Below are 22,222 nucleotides of genomic sequence, written 5' to 3' on the forward strand. Positions count from 1 at the left end.
TGGAACGGCTGGACCGATTTTGACGGGACTTTCGCTTGGCAACTTTTATTTTTGAATTATATGTAAAATAATAATAAAGTCACGCTTTTTTATTAAATTCAAACGCGCATGAAGTCTCGTGCACAGCTAGTTAATAATAATATATTTTTTAAACTGAACGCGAAACCAATTATAAGAAACCTATTTATTTATTTAATATTTATTATAAATTAACGGAAACAGAATCAATATTGTAAAACTTTGGATCACTTTCCCCTTTACGAAATGTTTTAACTTCACCTGTCAGTATGTGGGTCTAAAGGACTATATAACAACTAGTTGGCGGTCGCGGCTACACCCGCGTTTGATCCGGTGATGAATACCTACTGTCCTTTCCTCTACCTTTTACGAGCTGAACAAACAAACTTATCGGTTGGATTAATTCAACCGATTGAGTTAAGCTGAAATATTTGTGTTAGTGACAATAATATAGAGAGATGGCCCAGTGGTGAGAACGCGTGCATCTTGACCGATGATTTCGGGTTCAAGCCCAAGCAGGCACCACTGAATTTTCATGTGCTTTATTTGTGTTTATAATTCATCTCATACTCGGCGATGAAAGAAAACATCGCGAGGAAACCTGCGTGTGTCTAATTTACGAAATTCTGCCACATGTGTATTTCATCAACCCGAATTGGAGCAGCGGGGTGGAATATGCTCCAAACCTTCTTCTCAAAGGGAGAGGATGCCTTAGCCCAGCAGTGGGAAATTTACAGTCTGCTAATGTAATACTAATATAATCTCTATCATCTCTTTTATAATACAATATACTAATACTATACTAATATTAAAAATGCGAAAGTAACTGTCTGTTAACTCTTCAAGCTAAAAGCGCTGAAACGCTTTTGATGAAATTTGGTATGGAGATCATTTATTGTTTGTGTATACGTGTACTGTAACTAAAGTTTTATTACGCGCGGGTAAAACCGCAGGTTCAGCTAGTTATATAATAAATTTAATTTGTATATTTATAATAATTGTAAATATTAATTGTTTGAAACTCTTCAAACTGTTTCTGGTTAATTGTCCTTCAGCGTTAATCTTAATCAAGTTTTTCGAATTGTAGGTTTATTCTGAACTCCATCGTTCAGTCTGTGATGAATACCTTTAATCGTCAGGCTATCAGCTGTACCAGCTATATATCTATTTGTAATCACATTAGACTCGATTCACTATCGATTTAAACTCAAGATATTTGGGGCGAAATAAACTATCACAAACAAGAATATATAAACATAATACACGCACGCAAACACACAAAAATATTTAACGTTCAAAAATCGAACTCTGTACTTTTTAATCCAGCGAATTATCCTAAGCCTTCGAAATTTCAAAGCAAACAGCCTACAAAAGTATGTACTACGTCACACATCGGGTCGAACGCCTTATCGAAAGTTAAGACTTATCGACAAACAAACTATTTAAATACATCAAAATAACAATTAGTCAATCTGAATTGAGACCTAACACCTACTAACAAAGTCCATATATGTACATCCAGATGAACGCACGTAAGTTTGCATTTCTAATTTAAATACAAATTTAATATATCACTCGACAATTTAAGTTCATATCTAATTTGTACCTTATGTCGATAGTTTTAAAGCTTATTGTTTATTCGAAGGAATGTAGTTTCGTTTTAGTTGTGTTAACTATGAACGTTCGAATCCGTTTGAAACCCAATTTACATGTAAATCGTTGAAGTCGCTCCAGATCAACTTTGTTGTTCAAGAGTTAGAGGGACGTGTTAAGCCAGTGCCGTAATAGATTGCTTTTTGTTTACGCACGTTTGATGCTACATCATACAATTAGATATGTTTATGCAAAATTGATAACAAACGTGTGAAGTGATGCATGAAATTGACGGTTCTATTTTTGTGTCTGATGTAAACCTTTGACATTGTGTAAATTAGAATATAGCACGTTAGGGTTTCGTCACAGTTCTATATTTCTCGTAGCTACGATACATTGTAATTATATGTTCTTGATTGAAGGTTGAGTGAGTCAAAGTTAGTGAGTGTGATGATATGCACAAGGGATATAACAACTTGGATGTGTAAGAAAAATCCTTTGTATAGTTTAAATAACTTTAATTATTTATTAAAAAGTCACACTGTTATTTATGAATCAATTTATGAATTATTTTTATCTTCGTGATCAGTTAGAGTACAGTCGGGGTAAGAAAACCTTCGTCAGTTTTCAAATTCATTCCTTTATCAGGTCGTAAACTCTTAGTACATTTTGAAACTAAAGCATTAAACAGAAAACTGCACATAAAATTAAACTAACATAGTATGATAATTAGGTTCAAAATAGTGTACATTGCGACGCAATATGTCAAACTCAATCGGTAAAGCAGATTATCGCGCATACTGAGCACACGAAAATAGACCTTAAGGTGACGAACCTTTTCTTACCCCGACTGTACACGCGCCTTTTGAATCTCCAACCTAATTTTTTTTTTAAAGCCCACCCAAAACCGTTTGTCTTTTCCACAGATAATATTCTTAAGTTGATAGACAGTTGACATAAATATTTTTTTGTTCGAAATATAAAGTAATTAATAATAATTAAGAGCCGAGATGTCCCAGTGGTTAGAACGCGTGCACCTTAACCGATGATTTCGGGTTCAAACCCAGGCAGGCACCACTGAATTTTCACGTGCTTAATTTGTGTTTATAATTCATCTCGTGCTCGGCGGTGAAGGAAAACATCGTGAGGAAACCTGCATGTGTCTAATTTCAACGAAATTCTGCCACATGTGTATTCCACCAACCCGCATTGGAGCAGCGTGGTGGAATATGCTCCATACCTTCTCCTCAAAGGGAGAGGAGGCCTTAGCCCGGCAGTGGGAAATTTACAGGCTGTTTATGTTTATGTATATGTAATAATAATTAAAGAACTAAATTATGATATTGCAAATTATTATCATTTGCTCACAGACGTTACGGTGTAAAAACAAGCTGATTTGAATTTAACCAACTGTAAAAAAAGAAGTTGGTTATTTTACATTCTGTATATACGTGTTTTTTATTTATTTAATAAAAAACGGCAAGGACAATTTAGATGTTTCAAGCATAAACCTATTAAGGTACGCCTACATGACAGGTAGGCCTCGTACTTTGACATACATAGATAAAACCACTTTTCAAAAGACAGATATACTATGTTTATGAGACTTATCTATGTATGTTTTACACAGATTTTCATTTCAATTCACAATAACCATTATCAATAATATAACCTGGTTCATACTGCTATTGATTGGGCAAGATCCGATCTAATACACAGTAGACTTGACATTTACGCTGCATGTTATTGAAGTTCGAGCATTTTCCGATAATTTTAGCTCATTTTTTTTTTGACACAGTGTTGATCCTTATCAAAACAATAATGTATAATGACTTTTCCTATAAACATGAAATAGAATAAGATACAATGAAATAGTTGTATGAGTTTGCATTTGAATTTCGTACATTTTTAAACAATTAATTATTTCCATTCTTTTTTTTTTTTAATAAAGCCGTAAGCCCGAGAATTACCTAAAAAAAAAAAAAAATCGGTTGATAAATCTGTATGACTGTTCTGTCTATTTTTTAAAGATTAGTTGTTATCCGATGTTTCGCTCCTGTTGTGCCACGGACAGGTCGTCAGGTATAAGGCATAAAAAATCGATGTCCTTCCTTGGATATAAAGCTTGCTTCATACCAAAATTCATCAAATCTGGTGGATGATAATGGCTTAACCTTGAAAGACAGAATTACTTTCACATTAATAATATTTTAATAAACATTTCAGGAGGAAACACGTGTTCGTTCGTCAGATGTTTAAGAACTATAATTACACATATAATATGGTTTATCGTTGGAATTTACTTATTTATTTATTTAAGTTCTAAATTTAAATTTGGAGTGTTATTTATAAATTTTACTCTTTTAAAAATAAGTGCAATAGTAATACTAATTTGAGCATATTTATAAAGTATTTATTTATTTATTCTTAGGATTATAAACAGAAATGGCAATGGTACAATAACAATATATAGTATTAACACGACGACAACTTTATTTATTTTGATAGGTAAAATAAATAAAAAATATATATATATATATTTATTCAGCTTATTACGGTATACACAGTAAAGGTTGGAGCCTTCTTTTAAGTGCAGCAGGGCACCTGTGCCAGAAGACACCGCTCTTCCATATCAATATCTTACAACAGCATATATTATAAGCGTGGGTGTTTTTGTGTGTGTGTGTGTGTGTGCGTTTGTGTTTTCGTGTGTGTGTGTGTGTGTCATGCACCTACATAAATTATATATACATGTATATATTATATAGGTAAACACTATATCTATTAAATGTCACGCAATTAAAATTTAAATATTATTTTAAATTAAATAGGAAATAATAATTACATTGTTGTGTCAAAAAAAATGGGTAAACACTTTTGTTATATCAAAACCACTGGCTTGTATACCTTTAATGAAAATTGATCAAAAAATACTTTTAGTACAGAGCAGCAAATGAACATAACAGGATTTTTTATTGAAAACTTTTCAGGTAAAATAGTATGTACTACAAAACTGTTTGAAGTCTATACGAACGATGTACGATAATTTTTTTTTTCTAAGGACTATATCCGTTCAGCCACTCGTGATTAATTTCCAACCGACTTACGTCATTGCTGTTTTCCGGTTTCTGAAGTTTCGTCAGTAATTTTTTTGTCCAATAAAATTGTGCAATAGATAAACGTCGCTTAAATGTCAATGTGTTTCTGAAACGCAATTATCAGTTCAATGACTATCAAAGCGTTGACTGACTCATGTTCCAGTGGCCAGGTTGTTAGCCCATAAAAATTAGTAAGTTTTTTCATAAAAAAAAATGGCCAGTAGCAGTCCAGAATAGGGATGTACATTTATTTTATAGTATGATATGTTGCCAGACGGGAGAATAGGCTTGACAATCGGTAAGCAGTCATCACTGACTGTAGTAATGGGCGCTATATGAAATGTTAAAAAATCTTTATATTATTAAAGTGCTACAAAACTCGGGAATTAAAATGTTACATCCCTTTAGTTAAATTGGCTCACTCAAACCAACCCGACTTTCAAACCGAAACACAACAATAATAATTATTGCGGTTTGGCGGTAGAATATCTGATTGTTGACTGGTACCTACTCTGTTGGACTTGCACAACTTTTATGTCCGAAACGTTCCGTAATATTTTTGAATTTCTTTACAGTAGAGCGAACTGGCAGAAATCGTCACGTGAGGAAAAAGCGTTATGCTGATCTTTCTCTCTATTTCTATTTGGTTTGATTTGGTTTTGATGGATGAGAACGTTCAGATTATGAATAATAGTGGAGAGTGGAAGGAAGTCACGCTGCGCCGCAAATTGTGTGGGAGCAGGGCAGGGAAAATAAATAATACCGATTTCAACACAATAGATACAATTATAATATGTGAATCTGACTCATAAACTAGACTTAACTGAATCAATGTCGGCCTACAACTAACTGTACATACCGACGACCTTGAACGATTTATAATGCTTAAGATTATACATAACTATATAAAATAATTTGTATGTTATACTATAAAAAAGCGGCCAAGTGCGAGTCGGACTCGCCCATGAAGGGTTCCGTAGCACCACATAATATAAAAGTTCTTGTGGTTTGTTGTAACTTTTGAATGAAAGGTAAATTGCGGTTTACGATTTATGACGTATTAAAAAAAAACTACTAACTAGATCTCGTTAATGTACATCGAATTTTTTTTTTAGTTTTATCATTCTTTTATTTTAGAAGTCACAGGGGGGGATACGTTTTACCACTTTGGAAATGTCTCTCGCACAAAGTGTCTACATATAACGTTTACATCGTACATATAACTCTTTTATATTACGCGACACACCCCAGTAAAACTCCCAGCTATCATTATTTTTTAATCTACAAGCAATCTGAACAATTGTCGTCATATTCAATCAGTTTACACAAAACCGTAGTCAATTATAAACCTAAACCATGCTCATAAATCACTCCGTGCATTGGTGATAACCATGTAAAAATCCGTTCGGTTTTGAGCTTATCGCGTTCAGACGTTCAATTAAAGTCATGATATTCATGACATTCTTTATTAACACCAAATAAATACATATTTGTTTTTGTAATGCCGATATGACCCAGTGGTTAGAACAGTGCAACAGCCGAGATGGCCCAGTGGTTAGAACGCATGCATCTTAACCGATGATTTCGGGTTCAAACCCAGGCAGGCACCACTGAATTTATATGTGCTTAATTTGTTTTTAATTCATCTCGTGCTCGGCGGTGAAGGAAAACATCGTGAGGAAACCTGCATGTGTCTAATTTCAACGAAATTCTGCCACATGTGTATTCCACCAACCCGCATTGGAGCAGCGTGGTGGAATATGCTCCATACCTTCTCCACAACGGGAGAGGAGGTCTTAGCCCAGCAGTGGGAAATTTACAGGCTGATTATGTTATGTTATGTTAGAACGTGCTTCTTGACCGATGATTGCGGGTTCAACCCGGATAAACACCACGGATTTTCATGTTAAATTCATCTTGTACTAGGAAACCTGCATATATCTAATTTAAATGAAATTCTGCCACATGAGCTTTCACCAATCCGCATTGGAGCAGCGTGGTGGAATAGGTTCCAAAAGTTAGAGGACTCCTTAGCCCAGCAGCGGGACATTTACAGGATGTTATTTTACTTTTACGAAATGCTTGGTGTTTAAAATACTTAACAACCCGCCTTATTACACAAGAGAATTTGAATTCTCAGATGATCTTATATTTTCGATACGATTTCATATTTAAAACGAAACTTATATCGAATCCCTTGTACCTTTTATCGTATTGGTTTGATTCAACCTTCATATCGAAATAACAACACAAAGCATTGCGGTCGAATAATTGATGAGCCTGTGGTACCAACATAGATTGAACGAGATACCAACGACAAAGAGACTTTGATAAGTCGCACAGTTGTGGCTTTAGCTTAACATTGCTGATTGTTACGCGATACAGTCCTACGCGTAAATGTCATAGTTTAATCAATCTGTTTTAAGTGTATTGATTAAATGACTGGCATTATTTCCAGTTATCAAATCGAATTTTTAATAAGAACAAAAATACACAAAAAAATCCTTTCGTCGTTTCTTTTCAGGTCAGGATATTTTAGTTTTTAGTTAGTAATTAGTTAATTTCATTTATGTATATATAATAAAATTATATTTATCATAGTATTTTTATAGCTAATCAAACCTAATTTATTTTATTCAATATAGGAGCATTACACTTACTTATTGATTGTCAAATTAAACACCCGTTTAGAAAAGATAATACACTGATCAGACAAAAGCGGCGAACAAAACTCAGATGGATTTTTTTTGTCCATTTATGACTATTAACAAATTTTATAAATATAAATATAATATTATAAAAATCAAAATAAATAGCCAGGAGGCGATCGTTTCATTCCCAAGGTGTGCTATCGACCACGAACTGATTAATTGTATAATAACATTTCGCACACAAGCGTTCCTAAACATTTTATTTAATTTGGCAACTGATATATTTTGAACGTTTTCTGTGATCCTCTTGTAGAACCGTATACATGGGCCCACAAAGGAGTTACTGACTCTATGCAGAGTAACAGGAGTAACAAGTTTGTGTTTGTTCCTTGTATCTATAGCTAGAGTATCACATTTACATTATAAGAATACATAACAGTTAATACCTAAATAATAGCTAGCTATGCATATTATTTATACGACTTCAAAATATTGTTTACACTGTTAAAGACGTATCACTTCGAACGTTACCTATTTCGGTAGTTAGTTTTAAGTGCTTAGTGATAAATTGATGGTGTAACTATTCGAAATAAATAAATAATTGTAATTTTTAAATATATAACTTACAATAAGCACAATTTCTCGTCGTTTTGAAGTTGCCTTTCGCGCACGTTAAACGGCCAAATTTTTGTACCCCAAACTGCCACTCGGAAGAAATTTCTGTCAAAACTAAGATCGCGTTCGAAGTAAAGCCTCTATTAATAAGAAATACATATTTATATATGTGTTGTTGTTGAGTGTAACGTTTTTAATGCAGAATAACTTATACAAGTGATTCGTAGGAGCTGTTTTTTAAGTGCCACTTCTACTGCTGGTCGTTTCGTATTCCAAACCAACAAACTTAGATGCGTCGAATAAATGTATTGTATTCATATTACGATTGCTTGAATTATTATCGTATTTGAATACTTACCATATTTTTTAAAAAGGAAGATTTTAGGGAAGGGAGATTTATACATAGGTCGCGTATGGGTGCTCCAATCCCTAGTGAATAAATTTGAATAATATATATGTCTGAACAATTTTTTTTATGTGATAGGTGGCCAACGTGCAGGAGGCTCACCTGATGGAAAGTGACTACCACCGCCCATGGACATTTGCAACAACGGGGGGCTTGCGTGCTTGCGGTGCATTGCCAGCTTTTAAGAAAGGAGTACGCTCTTTTCTTGAAAGTTTCCATGTCGTATCGGTTCGGAAAAACCGCCGGCGAAAGCTGGTTCCACAGAGTGGTTGTGCGAGGCAGAAAACAAAAAAAAAATACAATGCCATTGTACATACGCGGTGGTGACTACTTACAATCGGTACCAAATTCAGTCTACTGCCTGAAAAAAAATACAAGAATCTTTCTCGTGGATGTGTAGTTCAGTGAGCTAAATATAAGTGACTTGAAGGCAAGCACTTCGGAATGAGACAAACTTAAATCCGAACTGCTTCCCGCAACACTTTATACATACTTCGCGGTGTGCTCACGTCCGTACGTGCTCACGTTCGGTAACTATGTGAAAATTTCGAATCTACGATATTGCAAGTAAGTGTAAAGTTCACTAGATTTTCATCTTGTTTTTGTATACAGGTTACGTGAAAAGATTTAATAAGTATGTGTTGTATCAGATCATTTATATATTTACCATGGTAAGATTTTGTGTAAGCCCGTCTGGGTAGGTACCGCCCACTCATCATGTATTCTACCGCCAAGCAATAATACAATAATTAGTATTGCTATCTTACGGTTTGAAGGGTGAGTGAGCCAGTGTAACTACAGGCACAAGGGACGTGACAACTTAGCTCCCAAGGTTGGTGGAGCATTGGCGATGTACATAAGTAATATTTATAAATGTATTACTGTAAATCGTTAATGTGTGTGTGATCGCTAAGTCTAGTGCATTTATAATCAGTACTTCTATTTGAATAATATTGGGGAAACTTCCATGAGTCGGAAGGAATTCTAATACCTCACTGTCTTCACTAATTCATATAAAAATATGAATATAATGCTCTTAACGTTGAACATGGTACCGGTACACCTAATTAGATTACAAGGATATACATTCATGTTTCGTTGATGCTTTTAAATACAAACATAAACTTTAATTAAACATATTCGAAACATATTGTTATCAAAATACAGGCTGAAAACTACGCATCAATCTTTGCAAATCTAACTACCAATGTTTGATCAAACACTCTATTTACTTAGGACATCAAAGCCCACCAAACATTTGTGTTTGGTCACAAATATTTGTGAAGACTGAATATATTAAAGGTCCTTTTTACTTTTTAGATGTGATATCAATTGGATGATCGTTAATATTTACAAAGAAATTTTCTTAATTTCAGGACTCGGATAGATATTCGTTTGTTTACACAATCATTTGATAAAATAAAATGTGGTCATCGCGGGACGTACTCCTGAAATGAATAAATTACGGTAATACGCCATTTTGATCCGTGTATCCTAAGAATTATATAATTATTATAATCAATATCGCATAGCTCATTCTGATATTTAAAGCTCGCGTTCTGCGGTGAGTTTGGAGTTTATTCTTACAGCTCTACAGATGTAAGACAATAAATGTGATTGTTATTGAATGAAACCAAATTATTCCTCGAATAGGCGCACAAAAGTTTAAATTATAAATGAAAACAATTCAATAAATAGGTGTAGAATATTATTTTCTTTTTTTTTTTTAAATGTAATATAAAATATTTTATTTTGTTATTGTCTATTGTGTTATTTTCTGTATTTTTAATTTTGGTATATTTTATTATTTTGACACTGAATTATTAATATCATTTTTAATTAGTTATGGGATTTTATAAATTGATGTGTATTGTTAAATTTTACTAAGAAATTATTACAATAATGTTTTCGTAGTCAACTTAACTAACGAATTGGATTAATGTAATGTTAGATAAGTTTTTTTGTAAGTAAATAAAAAATAAACATAGTTTTATGAATAATACAAGGAATTTAATTGATTTTGGTTTATGAATGCAAATCGATAAAAGAAAAATACATTTAATATCGGTCAGTATACGCATTACACATAAAGACGCAACAAAGTATGTAGCATACGGGTCGCCCCCCCCCCCCCCCCAGGAGAATAGAAAGACAGCGCAGAAGAAGCAGAAAGTCATGTAATTTGTTGCCATGACATACAGTCGATTTCGCACATTTTGCGCGCCAATAGATGTTTCACAACAATAACGTAAATGTAATTAAAATTAGCATATATTCAATGCTAACAGCAACTATAACTAGGATAACAAAGTAAACTTTATTCAAGGAGGCTTTACAAACACAAGTAAATAGTCAATTAGCGAGATTAAATTAAATGTTTAGCTTACACCGGATTACGTACGGAAACGTTCATACGAGTATATTCCACCGAGAAAACCGATTTGAACATGACAATCAATTAAAAATTATATCTTTGCCTTTTATGATTAGTACTATTTTTTAATTTGTAATAGGTACGCAGGCTGTCTAAGATCGGATGGTAAATGGACCCCACCACCTATGGGTGGGTATGACGATGAGACACCTACCTCGGGAACTAAGATATTTATTTCCGTCAAATATATTATAACAGCCTATCATTTAAATCGGGCACAGCGATTTTAAATTTTCTGCTTGGCGGTAGAATTTGTAATGAGTAGCTACTACCATATAAAAAAGATGTTTCAGAAAAGGGCTATTCGTGCAATCTATAAGCTAGGTACCAAAGAATCATTAAGGTATAAATTTAAAGATATCAAGATATTAACTGTTGCTTCCCAATATATATTCTGTAATGTTTTGTATGTACGGAAAAATATTTATGATTTTATGAGAAAATGTGCTTCTCATAGCATTGGTACAAGGAACAAACACAAACTTGTTACTCCTGTTACTCGACTGCATAGTCAGTAACTCTTTTGTGGGGAAATGTATACGGTTTTACAACATGATCCTAGAAAGCGTTCAAAATGCTTCTGTAGCCAAATTAAAAAAAATTGTTAAAGAACGCTTGTGTGCGTAAGGATACTATACAATTAGTGAGTTTATGATTGATAGCACACCTTGAGAATGAAACGATCGCGTCCTGGCTGTTTCTATTCATATTCAATATATGTATTTAATTAGATTGACAAAAAAAAGACCTGCTGTGTTTCTTTCGCCGGTTCTTCTCAGGTCTAAACATTTTTTATTGATACTCTGCTTCTATTGGTGGTAGTATATTGGTGATATATAGTCTCAAATCTTCCTCGATAAATAGTTAATCTAATACTACCTAATGAGATAAGTTCTTTCAACCAAACAAACAAACATTTCAACTTTATAGTATTTGAGAGTTTATTTAAAATAACAAAATATTGAGTGACTTTAAACATTATTTGTTGCGTGCACGGTGCGCCCGAAAAGATGCACACTTTAAGATGATGAAAAAAATACACGATAAATTATATTTTTTATATCTATTCTCTGTATTAGATATAACAATTAGATATGTGACAAAATTAATGTCTTCATTGAATTGCTTCATCTCGTGTAGTGTTTATTTGTATGTAATTTATACAAAATAATTTTTCTCTATTTATTGTTTTCTGAATACATGTCCCGAGTTTATTGTCGTTTCTAAGTTGGCGGTTATTCTTGATATAGTCCATATTCTGGATCAATGGTATTGTTATAATATAAAACCTATGTTTCCTAATTTAATTATAATATCTAAAATAAATATGTTGTGTTTAGCAATCATTTTCACGTGCTTAATTCCTGTTTATAATTCATTTCGTGATCGGCGGTGAAACCTGCATGTGTCTAATTTCAACGAAATTCTGGCACATGTGTACCCACCAATACGCATTGGAGCAGCGTGGTGGAATATGCTCCAGACCTTCTCTTCAAAGGGACATGAGGCCTTAGCCCACCAGTGGCATAACAGGCTGTTAATATAATGTTAAGTAACGAACTATAAATGTTATATGTGTCGTATCTTAAGAGGATATATTCAAGGAATCGTTGTATTGATATACCTATATGTATAGAAACACAAAATGTGTTGAATATAAAAAGTCTTGATGATTGGGTTTTGTATAAACCCGTCTGGATAGAAACCACTCATCAGATATTTAACCGCCAAACAACAATACGTAGTATTGTGTTCCGGTTTGAAGGTAAGTGAGGCAGACACAAGCTCGTCCTCGGAGCGTCATGCTCCTTGTGTCTGTATCTTAGTCCCAGAGCGTGGTACCGCATTAGCGACGTAATGAGTGGATAATGTTTCTTACAGCGCTAACTTTTATGAGCGGTGATGACCACTACACATCAGCTGGCATATTTGTAAACCATTTTTTTTCTCGCTGGAAAAACGCGTTACGCGCTTCCCCCAAGTGATGGAAAGTGGGGGTTGTGTGGGACTCCCCGGAGCCCTGGACGCCGAGTGCGCCCAGGTACGCTGGGTTTACCCACTAAAAAACCAACGGTACCCTCTCCGTCTTTCGGCGGGCGCCACGGGATCGCTTGCGCATGCTACCGTGACCCCGCCTATGCGGGCCTCCAACACCTAGAGGGGGTTCTCGGGGTGGCATATTTGTAAACCTACCTAAGCCATTATTAAAATAAACTAATAATAGCGTTTAACGCTTCAAACGATCCGATAAAAAAGTTACACTAAAATAGTAAATGAAAACATGAAATGAAACTGTCCCCCCTATTCAGTCGGTATCAGCGCCTTGATTTGCGGATACATTCGACATCCTAAACAAACTGTCACAAACTGGACCGAACAAACAAGACCGCGTTTGTATCGCTTGTAAATAAGACAGGGGTCACGCTCCTCTACTGATTATCAAACATCGTATGATTTACTGATTTACTGAATAACCATTGATGTTTATCAGCTAACGACAGTTAAGCAGCTCATACATTTCCCGATGTCGAATCCACTTCCTGTGTCAGAAAAGGGTAATCATTTATTCGACCTCGGTATTACACTACGCGTTTCAAAATATACTTATGATAGCATTGAATTCGACAGTCGCAAGTTCGCTCAAGATGTTTTCCTTTACTGAGCAAGTGATAAATTGTAACCACAAATAAACTGAAGACTCAATATTGTCCAGTTGTCACGAAATCATCGAATAAGTTCAACGTTTTTCATCGTTTGGGCAATGTTTCGTATTTCAGATGAAGATTCATGAACTGTAATTAGAGATAAATAAATATAAATAAATGTTTATTTATTAGTATTTAAAAATGTATTATACCTATTATTAGGCACATTAAGGATTTATTGTATTTATGTTAAATGAAATCTACCAATATGTAGCACTCACAAATTAATTTTATATTTTATTTTAATTCTATAATTTTATTGGAATATTATAATTTTATTGTAATTCTATAAATTTATAATTTATTTTGTTAATGAACTTATAATCTAAAAATGAATGATGTTATTATTGTATCATATTTTTGCATGGAATAAAGTAAGCTTTATTATTTTTCTTTTTTTTAAGATTAACAGCATGTAAATTTCCCACTGCTGGGCTAAGGCCTCCTCTTCCTTTTGATGAGATGGTTTTGGAGCATATTGGTTGGTGGAATACACATGTGGCAGAATTTCATTGAAATTAGACACACGCAGGTTTCCTCACGATGTTTTCCTTCACCGCCGAGCACGAGATGAATTATAAACACAAATTAAGCACATGAAAATTCAGGGGTGCCTGCCTGGGTTTGAACCTGAAATCTATTATTATTATTAATTAGAGATAATCGTAGTTTGTATATTATAAACTAGTTGTTTGTGTGTTTTTGTTCGCGTTTCAGGAATTAGTCGTGAGCTGTTAGACATAAAGAATCCTATGTCCTTCCTTGGAGTTCAAGCTCGCTTCACACTAAATTACATCAAATCCAATTCAATTATAAATACAGGTTTGGCCTTAAAAGAGCAAGCGATCGCATTTATAATATTAATATAGATGTAAAAATTTATAATACAGGGTACTTATTCTGTTTATTTATAATATAGGTAGGCGGACGAGCAAATGGGCCACCTTATGGTAAGTGGTCACCACCGCCCATAGACAATGGCGCTGTAAGAAATATTAACCATTCCTTACATCACCAATGCGCCACCAACCTTGGGAACTAAGATGTTATGTCCCTTGTGCCTCTAGTTACACTGGCTCATTTACCCTTCAAACCGGAACACAACAATACTGTGTACTGCTGCTTGTTATAGTTTTATATTTTGATACTTAGTAAGCAAGTGTAACGCTTACATAATATAACGATTAAGTACGAGCTTAGTAGAAGTAACCTAGATAGAGCCGAGATGGCCCAGTGGTTAGAACGCGTGCATCTTAACCGATGAATTCGGGTTCAAACCCAGGCAGGCACCACTGAATTTTCATGTGCTTAATTTGTGTTTATAATTCATCTCGTGCTCGGCGGTGAAGGAAAACATCGTGAGGAAACCTGCATGTGTCTAATTTCAACGAAATTCTGCCACATGTGCATTCCACCAACCCGCGTTGGAGCAGCGTGGTGGAATATGCTCCATACCTTCTACCTTCTCCTCAACGGGAGAGGAGGCCTTAGCCCAGCAGTGGGAAATTTACAGGCTGATTATGTTATGATTATGTAGAAGTAACCTATTAAGAGCCTACTTTTTAGCCGGAATAGGTTAATCATCAATGACCTAAGCTATCTCATTGAAACGCGTTCAACCAAATCGTAACATTGTCATTCGTACATCACGTAAAGATAACAGCACTTGCTCTTGTAATTTTTATATTTTCAAATAGAATCTATCTCCGACGTTGATTAAAAAAGTATACATTTTAACTTTACATTAGTAGACAGGCAGAGTAATGGGTCAGCTGACGGAAGGGCACCGCCGCCCATAGAAATTGGCAGTGAGGAAAATATTAATTATTCCATACTCCCCAAATGCGCAACGCAGACGAATTGAATTAAAAAACTTTTATGTTCCCTTTTTGAAGAGACTAATTCGTACTGATGTAATTCGCTTATATTCGGATTTAAATTCAGATAAATAATGACTTAATAATTTTGCATTAATTATTTAAAACACATCATTATTTATTTTAGTAGCAGTCGATTAACAGTAGCCGATTGGTGGATAAACATATTAAAAAATTCTACGTGACACATGCAATTTGTGAGATTACTAAAAAGTAAAAAATTAAACACGTGATTTTTTTTAGTTGTTTAGTTCTCGTCCTGGTTTGAACCTGGAATCCTTGGTTAGTATACACGTTTTCTAACCGGCGGGCCATCTCTCTATACATTATACACCTCACTCACCAACTGTATCTTTTTATGATAACGTCTTTACTGCCTAATTCGTCTACGCAATTTTCAGAGACTCGGCGAAAAAGTTTTTAATTAAAAAAGTTAATATGATCAGCTCTCTGAAACTTGTTACGGACCTTATGTTATCATTTTAATATCGTTATTTTGAATATGATGGTTTGTTCATGTATTTTATTTTAAATTGATAGACTGGCGTTTCGACAGCTCGATGGTAAGTGGTCACCACACCCTATAGGTATTCGTTCTAAGAAATATTAACTATCTTTACATCAGAAATGAGTCACCAATGTTGGGTACTATGATGCAGATATTGAATCGCTTACTTTTTAAGCTGGAATAACAATACTGATTACCCTTTGGCGGTAATTGTGATGATTGGATGGCAGTGAAGGTAGTGCAAAAAGTTAGAAGTAAATAAATAAATATAAATATTGGACAACATCACATACATTACTCTGTTCCCATTGTAAGTAGCTAAAGCGCTTGTGTTATGGTAAATCAGAAGTAACGACGGTACCACAAACACCCAGACCCAAGACAACATAGAAAACTAATGAACTTTTTCTACATCGACTCGGCCGGGAATCGAACCCGGGACCTCGGAGTGGCGTACCCATAAAAACCGGTGTACGCACTACTCGACCACGGAAGTCGTCTAGTAGAAAACATAATATAATATTAAAGCAAAATCTATTTCTTAAATTAAAAGTTATCCATATTTATTTCTCTAATTTTGTTTCTTAACTTTAGTTGAGTTTACTAGTGCTATTCAAACAATGGATATGGGTAAAACCACTTCTTACTGATTTAAGAGAATTCTTCGAACCGTCGGTCTAATAATTGGAGTCGGCAGAATTACCGGGTGGACGACGATGACGAGGGCTGAGACTAAAGATAGATGTGTGATGATTTCTAAGTAGACTCCCAAATGCACAGTCCACTTAAGAACACAAAATATGCACATTCTAAGATGTCTCTTGAGAGGCCGGCCATCGGTTTAAGATATCGCCGACGGAGGGAGGAAAGAAACAGGGTGCGCTATATTAGATCGTATCTTACACCGACATACGCCTAAGTTTAGCCAAAGAGTCATAACGAATGAAAAATGTGATGTTCTCATAGCTGCGTATGACGCCTCATATACATCCCTATTTACGAAAATATTACCATAAAAAGAAAAATTATGAATATGTCCTAAGATGTAGATCATAAATTAATGATTTTGTTTTATAAATTCAACATGATAACATGATCGTGATATATTATAAATGCGAAAGTAACTGTCTGTCTCTCTATCTGTTGCTTACGTCTAAGCCACTTTGGTATAATGCAAGCTTGAACTCCAAGGAGGGATCTAGGCTACTTTAATGCTTAACAACTGACGACCAACCCCTTAAACACGAGTGTAGTCGCGAGTAAAAATATATTTATGCTACAAGTATCAAAACGACATATCCACGTAAGTCGGTTTTCAACATCAGAGATGCTTGCAGAGAAGATATTATACCGAATGGCAAAAGAAAGAAAAAAAATGTAGTTCTATATATATATATATATATATGTATAAAATACAACTTATTTTTGTTTTGACGTAAAACTACAATGTTTTTATGTAATGTGTAAAAGCTGGGCAAAGGGTCACATGATGGTAATTGGCCACTACCGCCCATAGACATTGGTGTTGTTAAAAATATTAACCTGTGCCTTGTGCCTGTAGTTCAACTGGTTCATTGACGCCTCAAACTTGAACATAATATTAAGCATTGCTGTTTATTACGTGTTGACGGTAGAACATCGGGTGTGGTGGTATCTACCTGGACAGGTTTCCACGACCAAATAAATATGTCATAATATGAAAATAATACCTCCTATATAAGTGTAAAAAATAAAAATCTGCAAATATACACTACAAATAAATGACAGTAATTTTATTCCATGAATGTGAAAAATATGCATATTAAAATCGTTAATTAAAATAAACCAACACCTTAGCACGGACACCGGAAATTATTTTTTCGCTTCGATTCATTATTTCATTATGCTATGACAGAATTTTTAATATAAAACCAATTATCTATTCCTTTATTAAAAGCAGTTTGTTTTTCCATTTGAAAAATATTATTAAAAAAAAAAAGAATTTGAAAAAACAAAGATGACCTACAGGCCGATTATATTATAACTCAAATGTATTTGAGGCAATTTTACATGATACATTAAAACTGCCTAAAAAACATTAAACAAATTAATCCGTATTATTATGTTCTTAGGTTAATTTAATACAATTAATATTTAAAGATTCAATACTGCTTGCTTATTTTTTCCCTTTACATATTTAATACATATTTTAAAAGTTTTCTTTAAATTAGTTCCATTTATTTAATATTTTTATATTTTAGAAACCTCTGCCTGAGGCTGCTATTGTAAGAGGAAACCAAACTTTTAATACATTGTAAAAAGGATAAAGTTATTCTGTCTTTTGTACCTGTAATTAAACTGAATTTGCCGTTCGTACCGGAACATAGTAAAACCGAGCAATACGGAGCCTCACTTGGAGAGCCTTCAAGGGCCTATGAAAATAAAGTTTTGATGATGTTGTTTATTTTCCTGCTTTTTTACGAGTGTATTTAAATGTACAAAATATTATCCTCAAAATTTGAGGCTTATAAGATTTCTCATGAGGACTGTATAGCAAATATTATTCAAGTAGATAATTTGTTTCATTCGGGAAGTTGCGCTCAATGTGCCTGGAAATTGGTTCAAAATGAACTCCCAGTTCAAATAAATATTTATGTTATGATATAGAGGTATTGTCCTTTAACATCTGGCTAACATTATCAAATATAATTTCAATGGTTTCCAACTATTTTTCAATTTCTCCTTTATAACGACTTCTACTACATTTTCCATGAAAGAATTAATGACTTCAAAAAGTAAAACTTTTTGGATTTCAACGAATCCAAGATAACAATAAAATCGCATGCAACTCATGCTTGCCTAGTAAATTAATTTACTCTCATATGTAACGAGACAAAAATACTTCCAGCTGACATCATTAAAAGTTTCCGACTGAGTAGGAAAAAAATACTACTAAACTTTTAATAACGTTTTCGGATATTGCAATAGTATAATGCTATACAGGAATTTTCTTCTACTTTAATCTTTCCCTTATTACCAAGTTAATTTAACTTCTGGACAGAAATGATAAGATTATCCCATACAGAGTTTATGTATTAGGGAAACTTAAAGAGCACTTTCGTTTATTATATAAATATAAAAAGCTCTTTGATATTTAGTATAAATACAGATTTGACCAAATAATTCTGATCATGATAAAATTAATAGCTTACTATGGTAAGCTGGTAAATTCTATCCTGGCAGAATAGAACCGTGGGTCTCTTACATAATTCTATCGCCAGATAAGTACACTGTGTATTGCATTGTATGTGAGCCAGTGTAATTACGGACATTTCAGAACATCATCAATCCTATGGTATAATATTGATAACATATTGTTAATTTGAGAAGTATTTCATTCTGCTTATTGCCAGTGTATATGAGCGGAGATTAGGACAAAGTGTCGCTCATTTGCTCTAGCTAGAGTAACTGGTAAATACGTGAAAAGGTGGTACCCACCTCAACATTGGTACACTCCTTCATCCCACGGTATAATTGCTAAAAATAATATAAATTGAAGTCTTTGTGACTGCTATTTCCTCTGATAAACCTTCAGAATTGTATTTGTCTAAATTATTGGCGATGTTTAAAGGAAATATGAGAATAAAATACAAAGTAACATTTATATTTTTTTTTTATTTGATAAATTAATTCAATTAAATATATATATATTTTTTTTTATTTCACCGTAGGCATATTCTTTATTTGAATTTTATGGGCACTGATCAAATTTATGACGTCACGATTTTCAAGTCTATATTCGTAGATTTACAATGCACTTTAAGCTAGATCTTAGCCTCCTACCACTGCAGATATTTACGCAACGATGTCCGATCGTCCAAGGAGGCGGTCAGACAGCGAAATCGAATTGTCAGAGAAGCTTTGCTGATTTGATTCAGACCTATCTGCAATTCTTGAATTTCCTTAAAACAAGATTATATATACCTATATTTTTTGTAATAAAACAATGTTCTCTAATTACCCTTATTATTCAACGAAAGATTTGATGAAATGAATAAAAAATACCACCTAATAACAAGAAAACTAAATGTCAGTAAGTTAATTTATTTATTAATAGACGTAAAAAATTTTAATTGGCATAAATTGGTCATTGAAATTTGAAGATGTAATAACTTTCGTAAAAATTAAATCGGCTTTCTTAAAACCTAACTCGTCAGAATAATTCATCCTTTATACATCAAAAAAATGTTTACGATCGTAACTTGGAAGAAATATCACAAAATACGAAATTTCCATAGTTATAGGCAACAAATACTTCAATATTTCTCATACAATAAAATTTCCCTCCAAACTATTTAGCACGAATCTGCTCTATAAGTTCCTTGAATTCCATTGTCTAAGCGGTTTTCTCAGTTGGTAACTAAACAAGACTGTGGTGCGAAATCAAATTGTCACAGTTCCTTTGAGAGTACATCTCGCTCGGCTTCACCTTAACACATCTTTCTAAAAGGTTAATGTTTTGGACTAATTTATTCTGATGATATTATAACTATGAGCTCTTCTAAATATTATAAATACAGTTTAATAATGAATGAACGAAAATATAATATAAGATAGAAAAGAAATACGTCTTACGTTTTTTTTATTTGTCAACTGACTTCTGTATACAAAATATTAAATTTAAATAACTTTATTTTTTAATAAAATATTTCCAAAAGACATTTTGAAAAACATAAAAAATATACTTATGATGTTAAATGTACAAAAATAAGCCACTGTTCTAAATGATCTAACCGATCGTCGTAGTCGGTACACTTATATTGAGCTGGTCCATTCCCGAATAAAATTGAAGTATAAATAATACATTTACCAAAATCATTACAGATCATAAACACACTAAGAGAATTTACTTTTGCATTTATGATATTAGTGTGAATTAAAGAATTAGTGAGTTCATGGACGTGAAAAAAATCCCTGGGAATGAAACAATCGCCTCCTTGCTATTTATTTATCAAATTGAAAATAATTTAAAAAATCAAGTAACAAAAGATCCTAAAAAGTTTCTTAAGCCGATTCTTCACAGGTCAGGGTATTGCCCCGAATCATTTATAGTTTGTCTTAGATTATGGTTCCTATTATTAAGATAATAAACATAATGATGTCATAAGTATTTTTTGTACGGTTTTATTTCCTGACCAAAGCAGACCACGTGGGATATTTTCAAGGGGGACTAGGCATCCACGTGGGACATGTTAAAAAAATACAAGTACACGTTCATAATCCAATAAACGACAACTCTGTCACGACTGAAAATAGTTTAAGTACGTGCTATGAGGATCTATGAGGACGTGATTTTATAGGACATCATTATGGTTGTATAAGCTAACCACTAAGCGGACGAGTCACTCTAGAAACAAGAGTAACTGATACAACAACGACATAGAGATGTTGAACGCGTATCAGCTGATATATCTGTATTGTTAATTTCATTCATAAAACATACATATTATGATTATGAAATAAGTTTATTATTGCGGCTAAGCAACGTATGAAACGACTTAACTTTTTAATTTTTTTGTTGTTTGTTTAATTTACTTGACATAAACATAATATAATAGCAATACTTTTAACGTGGTTATTGTACATTTCATCAAAATATGCAAATTATATTTGATCTCGAAATAAAATTCGAATAACCATGAAAAGGAGCAATTCTGTCGCAAATTAAATCTATTCCCGAAGGAAAAAAATAACACTTCAGAAAGGCTTTTTTCGGTTGTCATGTAAATACGAAATTAAGTGCTTCTGTGAATTTTTCCAAGATCCCCGTCGGCCATCTTTGTTTGAATACGGCCGATCTGAAGACGTCTTTGTAGATTTAACAAAAGTACCTTAAATTAAATTTACTGTCATCGTAATGTTTCGAATGCAAATATTTTACCTGATTTCGAAATATACTGATAAAAAAAAAATACCTAAAAATATTTTTTAAGTTCATATTGATAGGTCACCAATGCGCCACCAACCTCAGAAACAAAAATGTTGTGTTCCCTTGTACTTTGGCTCACTGAAGAATATAAGATCAGTATATGGTACCTATACGGGTTAGCGCAAAACCATTTTACTATTTCCTGCTTATTTGCGTATTTGCTATTAAACTATAAATATGGTAGTGTTCTAATATATAATGAAGATTATGTCTTCCTGATTAATTCCGGTCAGTAGACTAAGAGATTGCCATACAGAACTATTACATCACACACATGCATGATAAGCTGACCACTAGAGCAACAAGGCTCTATAAATAGAAAAAATGAATGCTTCAAAAAATAATACTA

This window comes from Vanessa tameamea, chromosome 15, assembly GCF_037043105.1.
Source record: "Vanessa tameamea isolate UH-Manoa-2023 chromosome 15, ilVanTame1 primary haplotype, whole genome shotgun sequence".
Lineage (NCBI taxonomy): Eukaryota > Metazoa > Arthropoda > Insecta > Lepidoptera > Nymphalidae > Vanessa > Vanessa tameamea.